The 18,762-nt window shown below is 30.9% G+C and overlaps 2 protein-coding genes across 4 annotated transcripts in view; one reads left to right on the forward strand and one right to left on the reverse strand.

Annotated features, from left to right (window-relative positions):
* LOC146535580 (uncharacterized) overlaps positions 1–10,072 on the reverse strand; it is a 38,448-nt gene extending 28,376 nt beyond the window's left edge. For 2 of the 3 annotated variants that reach the window (XM_085190988.1, XM_085190989.1), the window contains exon 1: positions 9,694–10,072. The gene's annotated coding sequence lies outside the window, so the exon portion shown is untranslated. The remainder of the gene's footprint in view (positions 1–9,693) is intronic. The other variant, XM_085190990.1, reaches the window with a different exon arrangement.
* Positions 1–18,762, forward strand: part of Rpn13 (regulatory particle non-ATPase 13) — a 306,135-nt gene that overhangs the window by 85,376 nt on the left and 201,997 nt on the right. The gene's annotated exons all lie outside the window — the stretch shown is intronic.

Here is an 18,762-nt window from a genome sequence, read left to right on the forward strand (position 1 = left end):
ATTTCATTACTTTTTATAGAGAAACAATCAGTTTCACCGAGACTTGACTGGGTTTTTACAAGGTGAATTTCGTGGGATAAATTTTAATCAGAAAAACACTTATAATAAAAATAAGCTTTTAATATATCCGTGAACTACAAAGCACCACATATTGATACCATTTATGGTAATAAGAAAGAACGCAATGCTTCGTTCCATTTTACAGAATACAATATTTAACATTGAAATAAGCGATTAAATTTGAACCTTTCTTAAAGAAAATGAAACGAAAATACAGACCAAAGTGTTCTTCGAGTTTGTATTATTCTTATTGTATATCGCTATTGTAGCCATAAAATGAGGAATACAAGGAGTATTTGATATTGAATGGCACAAAATGGGAAATATAAAATGCGATGAGCCCAAGAAACGAGGCGATATTGTAATAAGGAGGTCATTTGTCAATAGCAGCAAGATTTAGTGTGCTTTTAGGGATCGCGCATAAAACAGCCATTTTTACTCTTCGCGTTATTTCACTAACGTTAAGTGCATGCAAATGTTCGAATTTGCGTGTATATTTGCTTAATGTTTAGTAATTTCATGGAATTTGCTTATGCTGTTACAGAAATGTTTTGCGTCTCATGTTAATATGAAAACAGGTAGAGCTCGAATAAATTACACGGAATAATAAATAAGAAAATAACATTTTCTGAGATATTATGTTATCTTGGTACTCTCTTAGATTATTTGATATTAGAATAAAATGCGCGGAAAGTATTGTATCCGAAGTATTTGCCGAATTTACTATTAATGAAAGTTTATTAAACTTTTTTTTTCATATGCACATTAATTTTCTACTAGCGATCCGCACGCGGCTTCACCTGCGTAATCACGAAAGCATTCATGTTGTTTTTATAAATATGTAGACTTAAACGCAGCTTCGCTCGTTTTAACTTATTTTTGTATTATAGCCAAAGGCAGCAGCAGTTGTATATAATAAAATATATCCTATGTCCTAATCTAATTCCTCTAAGAATATACGTACAAAGTTTTATGATAATCGGTTGCGTAGTTTTCGCGTGAAAGCCTAACAAACAAACTTACATTCACATTTATGGTATAAATATGATACATATAAATGTACCGGTATGAAGTGAGCGTCAAGATACAAATAAATAAATAATAAATAAATATTTTTTTTATTTGGAACTAAATGTATAAAATGTATTGACAGGGAACATTGTGAACGAGCTTTATTTTATTTTTTTATGACATCATCCTTTCAGGCAGTTTGTGGCATCCACAAATTTTCTGTAAGGTGGTCAAAATGTATAGAAAGCAACGGCGACTACTTTGAATAAAATGCTTTTTACTGTCTCGTTTAAAATTAACATTTTATTTAAAAAAAACCGGAAACATACCGACTGTTGAATTCTTAATATACGAGTACTTCACTTTTATCACAGATAAAACCAAAACCGAAGCAACATGATTAATTACATTTTCATACTTAACATTTTTTTTAGCATTCCGAATTATGTAAAACGGCGCGACGGGGCAAAATGTATAAATATATTATTTACATAATTGCATTCCCGCCAGCCAAGTTCCGGCTTTAAACTCGTTTCCGTAAAGTTTTCGAAGGAGTTTCAGCGGGTGTAAAGTGTAATGGTCGAATAGATAACATAAATAATGGATAAAAAGGCGAGCTCGTAAAGTCAAACATAAATAAAAGTTAGCTTCGTTTTTTAAACAGTAAAAATGTATTTAGAATTTTTGTTCTTAAAATTTTCGAATATATTTTTCAGGTTCAGGTTATATAAGTTTGACAGTGCAATATGGCTTAGCCTATGATTTAGAATATTTTGTAGTCTACAACATTGAATAAATAAACTGTAGGTGCCTAAAGATTTTGAATGCAGACGTATTACAATCTCGGAATGTGGAATTATAAGTTCAGATAGCCGTCGTGGTGCAGTAGAACAGTATCTTATTGTGTCGCGCCAGTTGTTAGTTCGAACCACACTTGGGAATATTATTAATTTACATTTTTTCACTCTAAAGTCCACCACCCAACACGCCATCTTAAAAATTCAGCAGTATGTAGGGGAACGGATGGAGGAGCATGAGAACTCTCTGACTGACTGCTGTACGGGACTAAGTATGAAGCGGCTTTCTAGATGTACATAGAATATTATATTATAATAAATGATCTATTAAAATATTATTTAGAACCATACATACGTAAAAAAATCAATATTTGTGTGCCGGGCCAACACGAAATTCATTTGCAACTGTTTTTAAATTGCAGCGATGCTAAACGTTCAACAAAGCACAAATGCAAGAGTTTTTCTTATTGGTTGTTGTGAACTGTTTGTAATCGCGAAAGCAATCATTGCAAAAGCTTTCTTCCTGTCCAGAGGGTTTTACAAACGTGTATTTTTTTATTTTACGTAACGGCTATAAATATGTTACTTATAATTTTATCAAGAAACAATTTTTAAATATATAGATAGATATATGTATGTTAATGTCGTACAAAAGACGGTAAAATATTTTTTATTTTTATATTCATATGCACTCTCGTTGTGGATCATTAGCGCTGATCGCATTTGCTATTTAACTTAGCACGAGTCATATATTCGTGTGTGGTGGCAGGTGGCAAATGAAAATTTTACCGAAATATTAACCTTTAGTCATCTTCCCGCTGTATCCCGCACACAGTAGGGTAGGCAGAGGGAACTTCACGTTAAGACACTCCGTTCTCCATTTTCCGCCGTATTCTACAGGCATGCTTGTTGAGTGGCACTTTACCTCAAGACCTAATTATAATTAGTAAGCTGCTTTTTAGAAAAATTATTCTATAGATGATGAAGATGTGAATAATCTTATTAACATTATTATACTCATATGTTATAAATGATTAACCAACAACATATTACAAAAATGGAATTTCATTTGATGATTGTTATCTCCTATATTGTCATTGATAACCATCATTCTGTTATCAATGTGAGGTACTTTTCCATTTTTATCAGAGTAACATAAATCATATAAAATATTTAAAATGTTCAATTCATAAAGCGTAATATACATTTTTCCTATCGAATTCATTGATATTTAGAATACCCACTGTTGTATTTTTTAAAATAAAATAAAGAAACATTCTTCCTGTTAGGAATTGAATCGACAACCATCGAGAGTACGGATAGATACTTGCACACTCTTCACTGTAAAAATAACAAAACAATAACGGAAATGTTTATCTATAAATATAAAATCGAAAGGTCACTCACTCATCACGAAATCTCAGAAAATACATGTGCTAGGAATCTCAAATTTTGCATAGGAGTTACTTATAGGACGTAGGTGCTCGCTAAGACGGGAATTTGCAATATTCGACTTCTAAGGGATTGTTTTTTTTGATTGAAAGTCTGTATGAAACTTCGTTACCACAAATGCTAAGAGTCTCAAATTTTACATGAACGTCACTTATAGGACGTAGGTACTCATGTACCTACATCCTATAAGACAGAAATTAATAATAACGTAGTTCACGCAGGCGAAGCCGCAGGCGGGCCGCTAGTAAATTATATAGGTAATATTTTTTCTGATTAGAATGTAGCGGCAAGGTAGGCAAGAAGATAAAAATAATAAAAGGCTGTTTATATTAAAGCAAAAAGTATATGACTAAAACGTTATTAGGTGAGAAAGAGGGGTAAGCGCTAAAAGTAAAGCTTTTTATAGGTTGGTTGACCCTCTGTCGTAGAAAAACAAAGTTCAAGGGGGAGATTTATGTTCACGGTTCACGAAAATGTATTTGTTTATATTTGGCCGAAGTTTTTCTCTAATTGCGTTTTTATTTTCCAAATATTGTGAATTTGAATGTTTTCATTGATTTATACTTGTTTATTTTTAACACACACATTTAACTACTTCTAAATGCATATATTAACGATTATATTAATGTTTATCATGAAAATCTTTGTAACAGAATTGTGTTGCTGCGAAAGTTCCAACAGACATGGAGTAATGAGATCTCATACGGGAACTGGGTGCCAAACTCTTTATAACTTCGCCGGCATAAATCCTAACTTCATAAACTCTAATGAAAGCACTACCTCGTAATTGTGGCTCGGGTAAACTTGTGGTTGCCAGTACCTTAAATTTATCTTAATAACATTTTGTTCAGAGAACACCAAGCATAAAGTTGTGATATATTTTCGTATAAATTTTTATTATAACAAATTTAGGGCAAGCCCAAATGGGTTAAAGATTTGGTACAATTTTTCTTTACTTAACATTAATGTTGTGAACTGATTTAATAATTCATTCTCAAATACTTAATTCTAGGTTCCCTTTTTCTAATATCAGGGTTTATGGTAATAAAGTAGTAATAATTGAGGCCAGTCGAAGCGCGGGCACAAAGTGTGACTGTAAAATCGACTGGTTGTGGGTTCGATACCCACCCGAGAAATTGAGATATTTATTTAAATGTATATTTTCATTTATTCGCTCAGGTGTCGCTCAGTATTCGGCGGAAAGTGGGGACGGAGTGTTCTAACACAAGGTTCCCTCTGCCTACCCTAATATGTGCGGGATACAGCGTCAACCTCATTTGATTTTAATAATAATAAATATATTTTGGACTAAGAATAGTGTGTATGATTTACAGCCGTGACGTGACCTTCTTAAAAGCTTTTTTTTTATTTTTAGTGCATGTGGTTTGTTTGTGCATATTTTCATTTTCAGTATCTATTGTTATCTAAACAATGGCGTTTTTATCGGTTTGAATTGTTGAAAATTTTTAGTTTGCATCCATTTTATTTTCCATGTATTGCGGTGGCGACAAAACATAAAATGAATGAACCAAGTTGAATATATAAATATTGACCGGTATAGTACGTGAATAGTTTTTGTCGTATAATTTAAAACACACATACAAGTTGTTTTATACAGCAAGCGCATAATAACGAAGTTGAAGAGTGTCGAGTGTTGTACAGAACATTTGTATATTTAATTTGAAATTTGCACTTAATTAAAATTATATTGTAATTAAACATATTTTATACGATATTTGTTGGATCTAAATAATATAATATTTTTTATAAAATTAATTAATACAAATTCAAAATGGGTAAAAAAATTACTAGTTTTTATTAACAAAAGTTCAAGTAAGTCTAAGCTATGAGATGGCTAAAGATAAATAGACATTTAAAATGAAAGAAAGAATATATCAAAAGAAAATCTTTTTTTTATGAGAAAAACACGTAACTTTTAAATTCTAGTAAGCAATATGTATCGAAATAGAAATTTCAGTTTCGCCTGTTACTGAGACGGTAACTAACAGTTACATAGCTTTGCCTTGATAAATTATCCACATACACACATACATACATGTATGCATAGCCTAAAGTATAGACCGAAGTGGATGTTGCAATACAATTTACTTCTATACATAGAAACGCTCGACGTCTTAATTGAGTGTGAGAGTGACATATGGGATTTAAGCAACTCAGTATAATGTGTTTTAAACATATAATAAGTACCTATGCCAATTAATATTATATACAATTATTACAAATTACAAATATTATACAAATATTATATTAATTATAATTTATATACAATCTTCTATTTTTCAAATTAGTTTGTATTTAAAATCTTGCAGTGTTTGATTCATCTGAAATATTACTACTTCAGACCCAGACTTCACAATGAAATTGCATATAATCGATATTGGTGTTAATCCAAAATGGCCGCCACAACAAAAAGGTGAATTATAATCGCGTAATATTCTTTACAAGATTCTAAATAAATACCGAATCCAATCAATAAATCCAATAAGAAACAAAAAACATAACACTTTTTTTGTTGCATTACGCAAATCTAACGTTATTTTCTTTCTTAAGAAAACTGAGACGGAAAGTAAGGAAATAATATTTCCTACGTTTTCTTTAACATAATCAAAGACTTTGTACAGCAAGATATTATTAAGAATATCTCAGAATATTCTCTATCTGCATGAATATTTTATATTCTATTTTATTTTCTTAGAAATTATTCTTATAATAAAACCAACATCATTTTACATAAAGTACTATGTTATATTTACTTAAAGTTATTGTGTTACGTTTGTAAGGCTTACTAATAATTTTCCACAAGCACATTTCAAAGTTAATATTCAATTATTACATACATTATGGTACCAGGTACCTACAACGAATGTTGAAATAAATGAGAATTTTCTTTTTTCTTGCCTCTTTGGATGTAAGTTTGATGGATCTTAGCTTTAGTAGTACTGTATTAATTTATTAAGCATTCTTTTATTTTTACTCAAGACATTTAGACACGTGATAAGGCATCAGTTCAACAAATATCTGTATTGTAAATATAAATACTTTCACAAACGAACATGAACCCACAACCATTTCAATTATTTAGTGCCATTCAACTGCGCCACGATAGTTAAAAAAAAATTCAATAATCCCTTGATATGGTAAAGTACTGCCTACCGGAATCTGAATTGGCAAGTTCACCATACATATTCAGTTAGGGGGAGCGACGCACTGCGCAAAACTTTTGGCACTCTCGCTTGCATACAAAAAATGAAAGTGGCTTGCGACGGGTGAAATAGCGCATTCCTCGTGCCGATTTTAACTTGACCTATATATTATGCAAATACCTTCCACTCTACCTTGCGACTTCATATTGCTTCTCTCCTTATGCGAGACGGGAACGCTTAAATAGATTTCCATAACGTGTGAATGAAGGATAAATGAATATGAGGAAATGAATATGAAGGCAAACGCTACATTCTTCAGTAAATATTAAATTTATTTTGCTTAATAAGCCTTTGATTTGTTTTGTCTTGGCATTTACGCTTATATAAAAAAAAAACAAAATGCATATTTTTATATTTAGCACAGTAGTGTTTGAAGTTTCATGTAAAGTATTCTAAGGTTTATGTTCAGCGATGAAAACTACAAACGTAGAATTTAAGTTAAGCAATACGATATTTGGACGTAAAATGCCATGTTTTTATAAATAAATTTGAAATTGCGATCTACGATATAATACTAGGCCAGTGATACAAATACTACTAGCCGAGTATTACTTACAAATATTTTTTATACCATTTAGATTATTAATTAACATGGAAATATATTAATGATCATGAGTAAATATTTTTAATCACTATTCATTTTTTACTATCCATACAAAATAATTTGTAAAGTTGAAAAGGCTCGTTATAAGGTTTCATATAGATTTCTATAACGTTCAGATAATTTTAATTAATAGAAATCATTAAAATTTAAATTAAAAATCTATCAGTGATCATTACTTTTAATATGAATTAATATGAGTTTCTAAATATTTAAATTAATGTGAATCATTGAGAACCATTAAAGAAGTATTTTTTTCTAAATGTATGTAGTAGTAGCTATATGTTGTAGACGGTAACTTTGTTTGCGTGTGCTGTAAAATCCGGTTATTTTTCCCCGTCTCTAATGATATAGAAAAATCCTATAATATGACTCCGATACGATCCTTAAGGAGCTTTTCCCGTCAATGCCGAGCTTTCTCCGGCAGAAGTTGTGATTTTGTCTTGTTTTCTAATCACTCAGTAACACGAGTCTTTTATACATTTTGGTTTGATAATGTCTTATAATTGGATGAACGCCATCTGCATGCACGAAAAAGCATGATTCATTGTCACGTTCCGGCTAAGCCGAATGTGCGAGCGAGAGCGCGAAACAAGCAATAAAGAGGTAAGATCCATAAGCGTTCGGCTTGTGATGCATCTATATATTCATTGTTATTAATCTGTATATTAGTAGTAGTATAATCTCTATATAAATATTAATATATCAAAAAAACAATTAACTCCATCTTTTTATTAAAGAAAATAGTTATAATTCACTGATAATAAGTGAGAGAATTGAATTCAATTCATAAAGTATGCAATTTTACACCAACGTTATCACGTAAAATTATATTTCGTAAACCGACTTTACAGACAACCAGTTTTTATTGTAAAATTCGAATATAAAAGACTTTATATATCGACCATAGAATAATAGTCATATACGAGATATCGCCATTCTGTTAAAATATATGAACCCATTATATTAGGTTGGCAAATGTTACACTCATTTTGAGGTCACATTGATATTGGTGCTATTTTCTGTTTATTCAAAAAAAATATTTAACCCGTATGAATAGAAAATGAATGAGCTTTTTGTCTTTAATGGATCTTTTGAACTTTCAGGCTCCATACAGTAGGAATCTTCATTGATGGCAAATGCAGTGTATTTACTGACAAGTAAAAACAGTCAAGGTCTCCGATTTTTTAATATATTAGATCTGTATGAGATCAACACAACTGTCCAATATTTTAATAGTACAGTGTTTAGCTTAGGAGTTATACTATACTATACATATTGTATTAATTTTAAACTATAAACGTGATGGTTGTGGATTCGATTCCCACTCGAGGTATGATTTTTTTCTAATCCTAATGCCTAATCTTCTATGTACAGAATACAGCGTAAAGATAAAAAAAACTAGATTGTAAGAAGAGAAAGTGAATAGATTATACTAGGTAAATATGGTAACGAACAATATAATGAAAAATGGTGCCTTGATAAGACGGACTGCGGCGTTGAGTTACACTAGTCAAAGAGTATATATTGAAGTAGTTTAATCTGTCTACCTTTCTTATATGAGAAAAAAATCATATTTGATTATAAAAAAGTGTTTTTTTTTCTAAATTAGCGATTTTTTGAACGTTATCTCTATGTACAGGTATTAATTTGCTTTTATGGATTATTAAATATTTGGAACTATTATAAATATTAGTATTTTCTAAATATATAGTGCATCATGGGCATCTTTAGTGCTCACTCTTTAGGAATATGTCAATTGATTTTTTTCCATAACATACAAATATAACGTTTGCAAGTAGGCGATGATGATTTTCAAGACATTCAGATCAATATATTCACCTTTTAGGTGAATTTAGCAAAATAACATTAAACATTAGTAATGATTTTCTAGTACGTCCTTTCTAAAATATCATTAAAGTTTCACAACAGTGAAGTATAAATTTTAATCCAAAAACATTTTGCCGCAGCCATTATCCAAGTTTCCAAGGGCGAGTTTAAAAACGTACGTTCTTGAAGCACTAATGGACCAAGTTGCGCAGTAAATTTGTTGGAAACAATCAAAAACATCTCTAGGTAAGATTTCTAAACGAAAATTTCAAAATATAATGATGATTTCTTTGAAATAATTAAAAAGAATTGAATTATTTGGCCGTCATTACGTTGGAAATACAGAGATGTGATTTCAAGGAGCGCCTCGAGCGTTGTTTGTTGAACTCAATGTGTAAACTTCTTGTGAACATTTCTAAAACATTTGTTTACAGCTGAGGATGTTAGTATTTATTTTAAATGTAACGTTCCATGTACATCTGTAAAATTCTTTATAAACTAAAGAAATAAACAGGTATAATCTATATATTTTGAGTAAAATAATATTATATAGCAAGTGATTTAAATATGTAAACAAATAAATAAGAAATGAATTTGAGAGAACTGTATATTTAATGTGTTAAAAATCAGTATAGAATAAAATTCAGTAAAATTTTAGAAAAACAATAAACAACTCAATAAATATAGTATTTATACTAGCATAAAGAACAGAAATTACCTGAAACCATTTGCAAAAGTCCCTGAAGTCTCACACACTCAAATGTCAAAAAAAACAAACACTGATCTTTATCACTCACTGATGATCGCTCACTTCACAACTACAGTAATAAAAACGCGCGTTTTCTATATAGCAATTTCGAGTTAATACAAAATGTTACATAAAATTAAGAAAATATATGAAATTTCGCGATATGATGAACTTACGTAAGTTGGTACGTAGAGGAAGTATCCTGGCGCACCCCGAGCGGGTGTTCTCAGTGACGCCGGCCGCCACTGTGCCGCTGTAGCGTCCAGGGGCACACAGCGCATGTCTCCGTCCACCGGGCTCTAACTCACACCGACACCAGCTCCACGGCGAGCGCGAACCGTATAACTTATTTCTCCTTACGTGCCACCATTGTTTCAACGAGTGAATTCACGATGTTTTGAACTGCAGTCGTTCCACAAATATTTTTCCACGTTTCCGGCGAGCCATAAATTATTTCGGGCATTGTTCTTATAATTCTTACTTCGTGGAAAATATATTATGTATAGAGGAATATTTGGCGAACTTTTCTTCGGGATTTTCCTATAAGTTATAATACGGGTCAAAGGAAAATTAAAAACCCTTTTAAGATATATTTTTTAAATTTACTGTTGCGTAGCTTAGCATAAATGTAAAATAAAAATATATTTGAAGTCATTTTACGTATAACCTAAGTTTTACTGAATTTCACTCTAATGTCTTCGGATGCTTTCGCATTATCTAATATAATCTAAATAAACTATATTTTCACTATTTAATATATCAGTTTACCTGTGTGTAAAGAATAGGTAAATAGTTAGGTAAACATCACTTAAACGTATGGAAAACAGATTGTAAACCATATGTAGATAAAGTTGTATTGAATCAGGATCTAGGAAGTATTTTTTTTCTCTTATTATAATTTTTTTACTGTTTTTTATCATTGCTTTTTCTTTTATAATTATTTAGAAGACATTTAGAATGGACATTAAAATGTAATAAAAATGCAATCAACAGATTTCATTCACGATTATGCGTACACTCTATATCAAGACGGAATACACGTGATAAGAATACATGCCACAGCGACACTCAGTCGTTTTACACGTAAATGACGTCACGAGCGAACCCAATGTTCATGTAAACATGTCTACAAATATCTTTTATAATCTTTGTACTTTTGCTTTTTGCAAATGGACTGAAGAGAAAATTTAAAAAGCTTAAAAGAAATTTGATACAATAAGAGATAACCGGTTTCGTGAGTAAACTAGCAATTTGATCGAATTTTTACATTGTGTAACAAAACAGAATTACTTTTTAACGATTTGTTGAATAATATTTTATTATTATTGATAAAAATCAGGTCAAGCTTTATTTCTTCTTATTATATTATATATTATTTCTTCATGATATGAATATATCCATGAGAGCGAGGAGCACGAGCACGCACATATACTATGTTGAAATATTTTGGCAGTTGAAGATACAATTTTATTCTAATATCTTGTAATTATATTACAATAATTTGCTTCATCAAACAAAAAACATACGACGTCTTCACCATTTAATACGTAATATCTGAAAATAATCTATAGAAAGTTGTAGGAAAACTACAAAATCCGAAAACAATAAAAATTGCTTCTAGAAAAGCTATATCTTGTTTAAAAAAACATAAAATATTTGTGATTCAAAAGAGTTTTTCCTTTATTTGTTCATCTATTGCCATGCAAATCATGTCCACGTGGAATGACAGCAGGAATGCTCACTGCATTCTCTCGAATTTCCCTTCGTTCCGCGTTTGAATCACAATGCTGAATTTTTGGCTTGATGAAATTGATCCAATCCCATTTATACTATACTTTAAATCGAGGTGAATCTTTTGGTTGTATTAGTTATATTATATCACAGAGATATCTAATATAAAATAATTTATTTAGTAATTGTTCTTTTAAAAATATTAATTTACAAAAAATGGTAAGCATTCCTCAAAATCAACTATATTGACTATTCAATAATGTATTTCTACTCTTACATTATAACTGTTATATTGTTTAACTAATTTATCGAAAATATTATAATTTTTAGCAATACTAATGGATATCAAAATAGTTTTATTATATAAGTATAAAAATAGGTAAAAAAATATTTGATCTTGCACATACGTCAATTGTCACAGCAAAAACCGCCAAGGCGGTGGCGGTCGGCCTAATTAATGGGGGTGAACTCTGGGGGCAGATTAATCTGGACATAAAACCTTTTCGCTGTCCCTGACATATGCTATATAGATCTTGCTGTTTTTCATTATCTTTGTAACCTATTAATAAATGACACATTGCCAGTGCATAGGGAGTAGTATTATGAGTAAAAATTGTCAAAGAAATAATAGGCAAAATAAAAGGTTTTAATATATCTTTGACATAAAACAAATTATGTGTAACTTATTAAGTATTTTTTTAACCTCTGAGTAGAATTTAAATATATTTGATATTCAAATACACTTCAACTGTACTGCTGTTATTTTTGGTCTATTTAATGTTTATACAAACTTATTTAACAAAAAGCTAATATTTAGTACAAAAAATTTTAATGTAAATACAATTATTTTTACATACATAATATAAGTCGAGGTAAAAGTTAGTAGGTCAATTTTTCGTACCGTTAGCCAAAAGGTCAAATAAGCATTTATGGGCCGCCAAACTTTTCATGAACCATATTTTTAGAGAGAATAATCGTAAACATTTTTTCGTTCCCAGTAATAAATATATGATATATTCAAGGACTTTTGACAAGGTATATAAAAAAATACTCAAAGCGAGCCTTCCCTATGAAATCGTCTGACACTAAATACTATAACCACGATCTCCATTAGAGTACGAATGGAAAATAGAGTACAGAGTGTCTTGACACTAGGTTCTCTAATAATTATTATATATGAAGAATAATAAAATATGATTTCGCAGACCATTTAAGCACTTTACCTTCAAACATATGAGGTAATCCACTACAAAGATGATCTTATTTTTACTCGACAGTTTCTCATCTTGCAAACAGCATTGTATATTATTAACTGCATTCGAGCAAATATAAATGTAGAAAGGATAGAAAATATTCAAGGCATCGAGGTCGTTTACATTTCGAGTTATATATGTATATTTTATTTAAGAGGCGAGCGGAATGTTGGCCTGGCTCTACTACCTCACAAACTTCTTATTATTCATTGCAACTGTGGCGAACTTATTACAAAAGTTTTCAGCGTTCGATTTAAACAAATATACAAATTTTGATAAAAATAGTCGTAGTGACACAATAATACATTTTTCTACATTATATTATGTTAGTAGTAATGGGTTCATCATATTAGAGGTATATGAGTTATACAAAGAAAGAGTTCGCCGTTTTGAATAATAGCAATATCACTTTTAGTGTTTACTTCTGTATGCTTGTTAGGTTTTTAAAGTGTGCAGTAAATATTTAATGTAAATAATCTATAATATCTGTTTTTCTAGAAAAGTCCTTTAGCTACGCTTTTCTTAGGCCAGTCGCAGCACAGTAACACAAGGACGTGACTGTAAACGCGACAGGTTGAAGGTTTGATTCTCATTCGAGGTAATTAAATATTTGATATTTTTTCCCTCTGGTTTTGAGACAAACACGGCGTTGAGTTCCGTTATTCAACAGGCAATGCGTCCAGAATTGGACGGAAAGGGGGATAAAAGTGGGGTAAACAGTAGGCGTCCTCTTCAAACCCTGCTACATGCGGGATACAGCGTGAAGCTGCAAAAACATAATAGACTGACACATTTTAAAATTTTTATTTTCATTATTTAATTATTTGATTGTATTTTTATAATATTTTTCTAATGTCTTCTGTAAGTAGATAAGAAGAGGGCCCCATCAGAAATAATTTAGTTTATAACATGCCTTTATGATAAATTCAAAAACTCTTTCCACGATCTCATCTGTATAAAAAGTGTCACAGTTATTTAACAGTATTAGAGAAGTCTTTGTTGCATTCGCTCTATGTGCCCTACTTGCATTTTAAATAAAAGTCACCGCGTTCACCGTCAAGGCACACAGTCATTACATTTCGCATGTGCGCCCTAATCGCATACAAATAAAAATATATATAGAAGACTGTGAGCTTTATGGTATGAACTTCAGCAGTTTTTATAGTATGGGCGACTTGTGAGTATCTATAAACACATTTAATCATTATTCATTAAAGTCATAGTCAAAGAACAGAACAATTGATTGACAGACTGCGACATATAAATACATATAAAGCAGCTTCACGCTGTATCCCGCACACAGCAGGGTAGGCAGAGGGAACCTAGCGTTAAGACACTCCGTTCCCCACTTTCTACCGAATTCTGGAGGCATTGCGTGTTGAGTGGCGGAACTTAACGCCGCGCTTTGCCTCAACAGCAGAGCGAAGAAATGGAAATATAAACGTAAATAAATATTTCACTTCCTCAAGTGGGGATCGAACCCACAACCGTCGCGTTACAATCACATCATTGTGCAGCTGCGCCACGACGGCCTATAAACATATAAATTATAATTTATGCTTAAGTGAAAACATTAGAAAATCTTTTTTTTATTATAAGTGTATATCATTTTATAATCAATTTTTAATTCTATTTCTAGCTAGCACATTGGCATATTCTAGAAATAGAAATATATCGATCGCCTTATAGCTTAAGTGTGTCACGATACTACCTATTTCAGTCAGATCTAAAAGTGCCATTGTACATGTATATTTTCCAAGTTTATAAAATGTGAAAGTGGGGAACGAAGTGTTTTAACACTGGGTTTCCTCTGCCTATCCTGCTGTGTGCGGGATACAGCGTGAAGCTGATTTTATTTAGAAAATGTGACATATTGATTATTTACTGATACAAATTAGAAGAATACCTAAATCGAATATCTGACACTATGAACTTCAACTAAGTGAAAGTTTCTTTGTATTTATGAAAATATAAACATACAAAAACAATGTTAGAAAATTTAAGTAATTATGTGTTATACATAAGTACTAAGTGTATTCTTTATTACTAACTAACATATACATATATATCGCTTAAAGTACTTAAAGCCTCCTTCGAATTATGTAAATTACGAACCCTAAGCGTATCGGTAAGGTTATCGATAGCAGACAATAAAATTTTATTTATGACCAGTTAGAGCCACATGGTGTTCATGAATTTATTGAATTGTATATACACTTATTATTTTAATAGTTCCAACTTAGTTGTACAAACAGAGAAACTAACTGTTTACGGCTTCAGCGAAACTGGTTGTTAGACAAGTTATAAACAATATTTTTACATAAAACTTATGTTTTTTATGCTTTTTTATTCTGGTGTATAAGGCCTAAAAGTTCCATCCTCATAAACTTTTACTTTTATTTATTTATCTTTTAACATCACACTGTATACCTGGCAAAGCAAGGTAAGCTTTTCCCAAGTCTGTGTACAACTATTCTATCTCACCTTTAATTTTATGTTAAGTTCCTTGGTAAATGCATACCTACAAAATAGAACATATAAGAAATATACTTTACATATCCACATTCCAGTATTAAGTAGTAAATAAAGACTGGTAGAGAAATAAAAATTGATAACCTTTGATATCTTTTTGAAATTTTATTTAATACTTTAGAGTCAGATCAAAATATATTTGTCAGTCAAACATAATATAAGACGACGATATTACTACCGTCGTCGTACTCTAATTAAATATTGTTTCATCAACGCAAGGACTTGTTTTTCAAGTTCTTCATAAAAGGTGTTATATTATTACCCCTTTTAAGGTAATTGCTTTACGAAGAACTGGAAATTATCAAACTTGTAATTTGATTAAATTAGTTTTTTGTTCGTAATATATTATGTTTCTCAAACGATTTCAAAAAATATGTAGAATATTGTCACTACACATTTTCCTTTAAAATAATTATATGAAAAAAATACTTTAATCACCTCTCAGCAACATAGATAAAAACAAGCACTAACAATGGCTGTACTTACTTAATTCTTGGATAGATTCTTTGTGTTAAGGGCCGCCACTCTACACCTAGTGTTAAAAACTAAGTTCCCTCAGCCTACCCTGCTATTTGGAAAACTGCGTTAACCTGCTTACAAAGTACATAATATTTTTAACGACATACTTATTGATATGTAGACAACAGTAATGCGTAAAAAACAGAAAGTGCAGAATCTCTCAAAGATTTAGTCATTACTATTTTCTAACTAGAAATACAATAAATGTATGTGAAAAAGATCGGTAAGATAATATCTTAACATAATAATAATGGAAATAAACTAGTAATATGTGTAAGTTTTAAGACGCAATGCGCTTTTTGCACGCGCACTTTTTTATAAGAGACTAGCAGACGCGCGCAGCTTCGCATGCTTATTTAGGGGAAGAATTCTAGAAAACCATGAAAAATGTGTTCAATTAAATATTTTTGAGAGTCTGAATTTCAAATTTTATAAACATTGGTTCCAATAAAAAAAAATCTATACAAACTTTCAACCCTTTATTTGCATCCTTAGGGGAAGAATTCTAGAAAACGATGAAATATGTGTTCAATTAAATACTTTTAATAGTCTGAATTTCAAATTTTATAAAAATGCTTTCAACCCCTATTTCACCCCTTTAGGGTTAAAATTTTCCAAAATCCCTTCTTAGTGGATGTCCAGATTCCGAAAGTAAACATCTGTCCAAATTTGACGTTTCTATGCACAGCGGTTACGGCTGTGCGTGCATCTTACCTCAGTCAGTGAGAACAAGTCCTTTTATATATATAGATTACATCGCAAATGTCCAGTTCTTATTAAATATTTATTTATAGTGAACTTAAAAACTAATCTAATTTGCATACTGAATATACGAGGTTAAAGTTGACGGAGAATTTTTAACGCTAGCTATAAAATAGCCGAGCGTATAACGAAACGTGCAATATTTTAAGTGTGCGTCATTAACATGAAACATTAACCAGTGCGGTTGTGCTGCATAGCGCTATTATAAAATATATTTCGTAATCTTTTTATTTATTATAGTCTTCCTATTTGTATCACCTCGTTTTATACAAGAGTTAAGTAATTAGTGGAGAACGGAGTGTTTCTATAGATTCTCTCTGCCTATGGAAAAAAACGTTACGTCGCAATCTAAATAACAAAAAAACATATTAATATATTAATCATATTAGTTTAAAAGTAACAAAACTCATTTATACAAGCCATTAAAAAGCTAAGCTTGCCCAAATAAAAAACCTATAATCCATTTCCTTTTAAAGTTCAGTTAAAATATTGGTTTAGTTTTTTCTAAGTGCTCGCTAAAAAGTGCGCTATTTGGAGACCACAGATAAATTTGAGGCTGATCGTATCTCGGAAAGCAATTAAGATAAGCGAACGTTGTGCTGTCACAGCTCGCACTGCAGTAAGCGGACACAGGCTCAATTTATGCGTTCCTGCTCCAGCTGACATACATCTCTGCCAGACTCAGCCGTTGTAAACGCCGAAAAGCCAGGGTTTAACCCACGCCTATTGCCTTTAATCGGGCGTTCGGCAAACACATAACACGTGCATGTATTTTAAACTAACGCATTCACCCAATTCAAAGGAAATTGGAGAGAGCTCCCATTTTTCGAGGTACGCATCGATGTTGTGCCTTTGTTATTTTATAGTATTTGCAACAACATATTGTGGAATAAGGCTATGGTCTCAAAAATATAACCCATTTTAATAGCACAAAATATGGAACCAATGACAAAAACACACTAGTTTTAGTAGATATAAAAAACCAGAGAATGAGATTAACATTTTAAGAATATCTTTCGGTTCAATTGAGAACAGGAGATCCTTTTTGAAGTCGGTTACAAATCAGGCATATTGATTTAAATGTGGTGGTTGTGATGGTGGTAATTGGAACTCTTCATAGGCGAGTCTGACTTGATCTGGGTCGGTTTTTACAACTATGAATAAGGTATTAGGAATCCTCCAATTAATCATAATTCAGCGTTGAACTATAACAAATGTTGAATTAAGCTACTTAATTAGATTAAAAATATTAAAGACCCAAAGTATATAAAATAAAAATGGAAAAATATGTGATAGGAGTGGCAAAACAACGCGTAAAAAGATTATTATTTTGTTCGTTTAACGTCTTTTCCGGTCAAATAAATATAATCTCTGTTCAAATGACAATAGAAATTATTTCAGATTGTACAACACTAAGTTAATAGTAATAATTATTGTAGACTTACGTCGCTAAGGCATGCTAATGCATAGTTTTCACGCAACCAAGAAAATGTCCGAGCATGAAATAATAAATGTAATTAAAAATCGTGATTAGGTTCACCGCTTGGCCAAACATAATTTCTAAGGATACAAGCAACATTTTTGTGAATAATGGTAGAACTAAAAATGAAATAGTGTTATAGTGAGTACAAAAATGTTTTAATAAAGTAAAATGGTCTTCCCGAAGCTAGTAATATTTTTTTTTGTAAAGGTAGATAAATTAGGGGACAATTAACAGAAGAAAATACAATACAAAAATACAAAATATCCGATTTGTTACTACTAATCCAAAAAAATATAATAAAACATATGGACTTATAACGTGACGGTAGTGAGCAAATAATACCGTAAAAAAATTGGAAAAACTTGTATCTTTTTAACCTGCAAGGCCAAATATTATAGTCGAGGGAACAGTGCTGTTTGAAATCATTATAAAATATATCTGTAATAAAACAATGTTACTTTATCTTATTTCCAAAAAAAATATCAAGTATAGAACTCTACGCTGCTACATATAAACTAGGCTACGTTATAAATTTACGAATATAATTTCTCCATGTTTCAAGTAACTTATTTCACTAAAATGAACCAATTAAGAAATCGTATTAAACAATTAATAAACGTAAGCCCAAGAATTAATAAACTGTACAATTTGCTTTACTATCTAAAAAGATGTTTTTAAAATAAATAACTGTAACACAAAAGAGAACAAATTGCCCACTTAATATATAATTGGAGAGATAATTAAAGATCATGATAGCAA

Source organism: Heliconius melpomene, chromosome 10 (assembly GCF_056956725.1).
Source record: "Heliconius melpomene rosina isolate 202511_hmr_F chromosome 10, ASM5695672v1, whole genome shotgun sequence".
Classification (NCBI taxonomy): Eukaryota; Metazoa; Arthropoda; class Insecta; order Lepidoptera; family Nymphalidae; genus Heliconius; species Heliconius melpomene.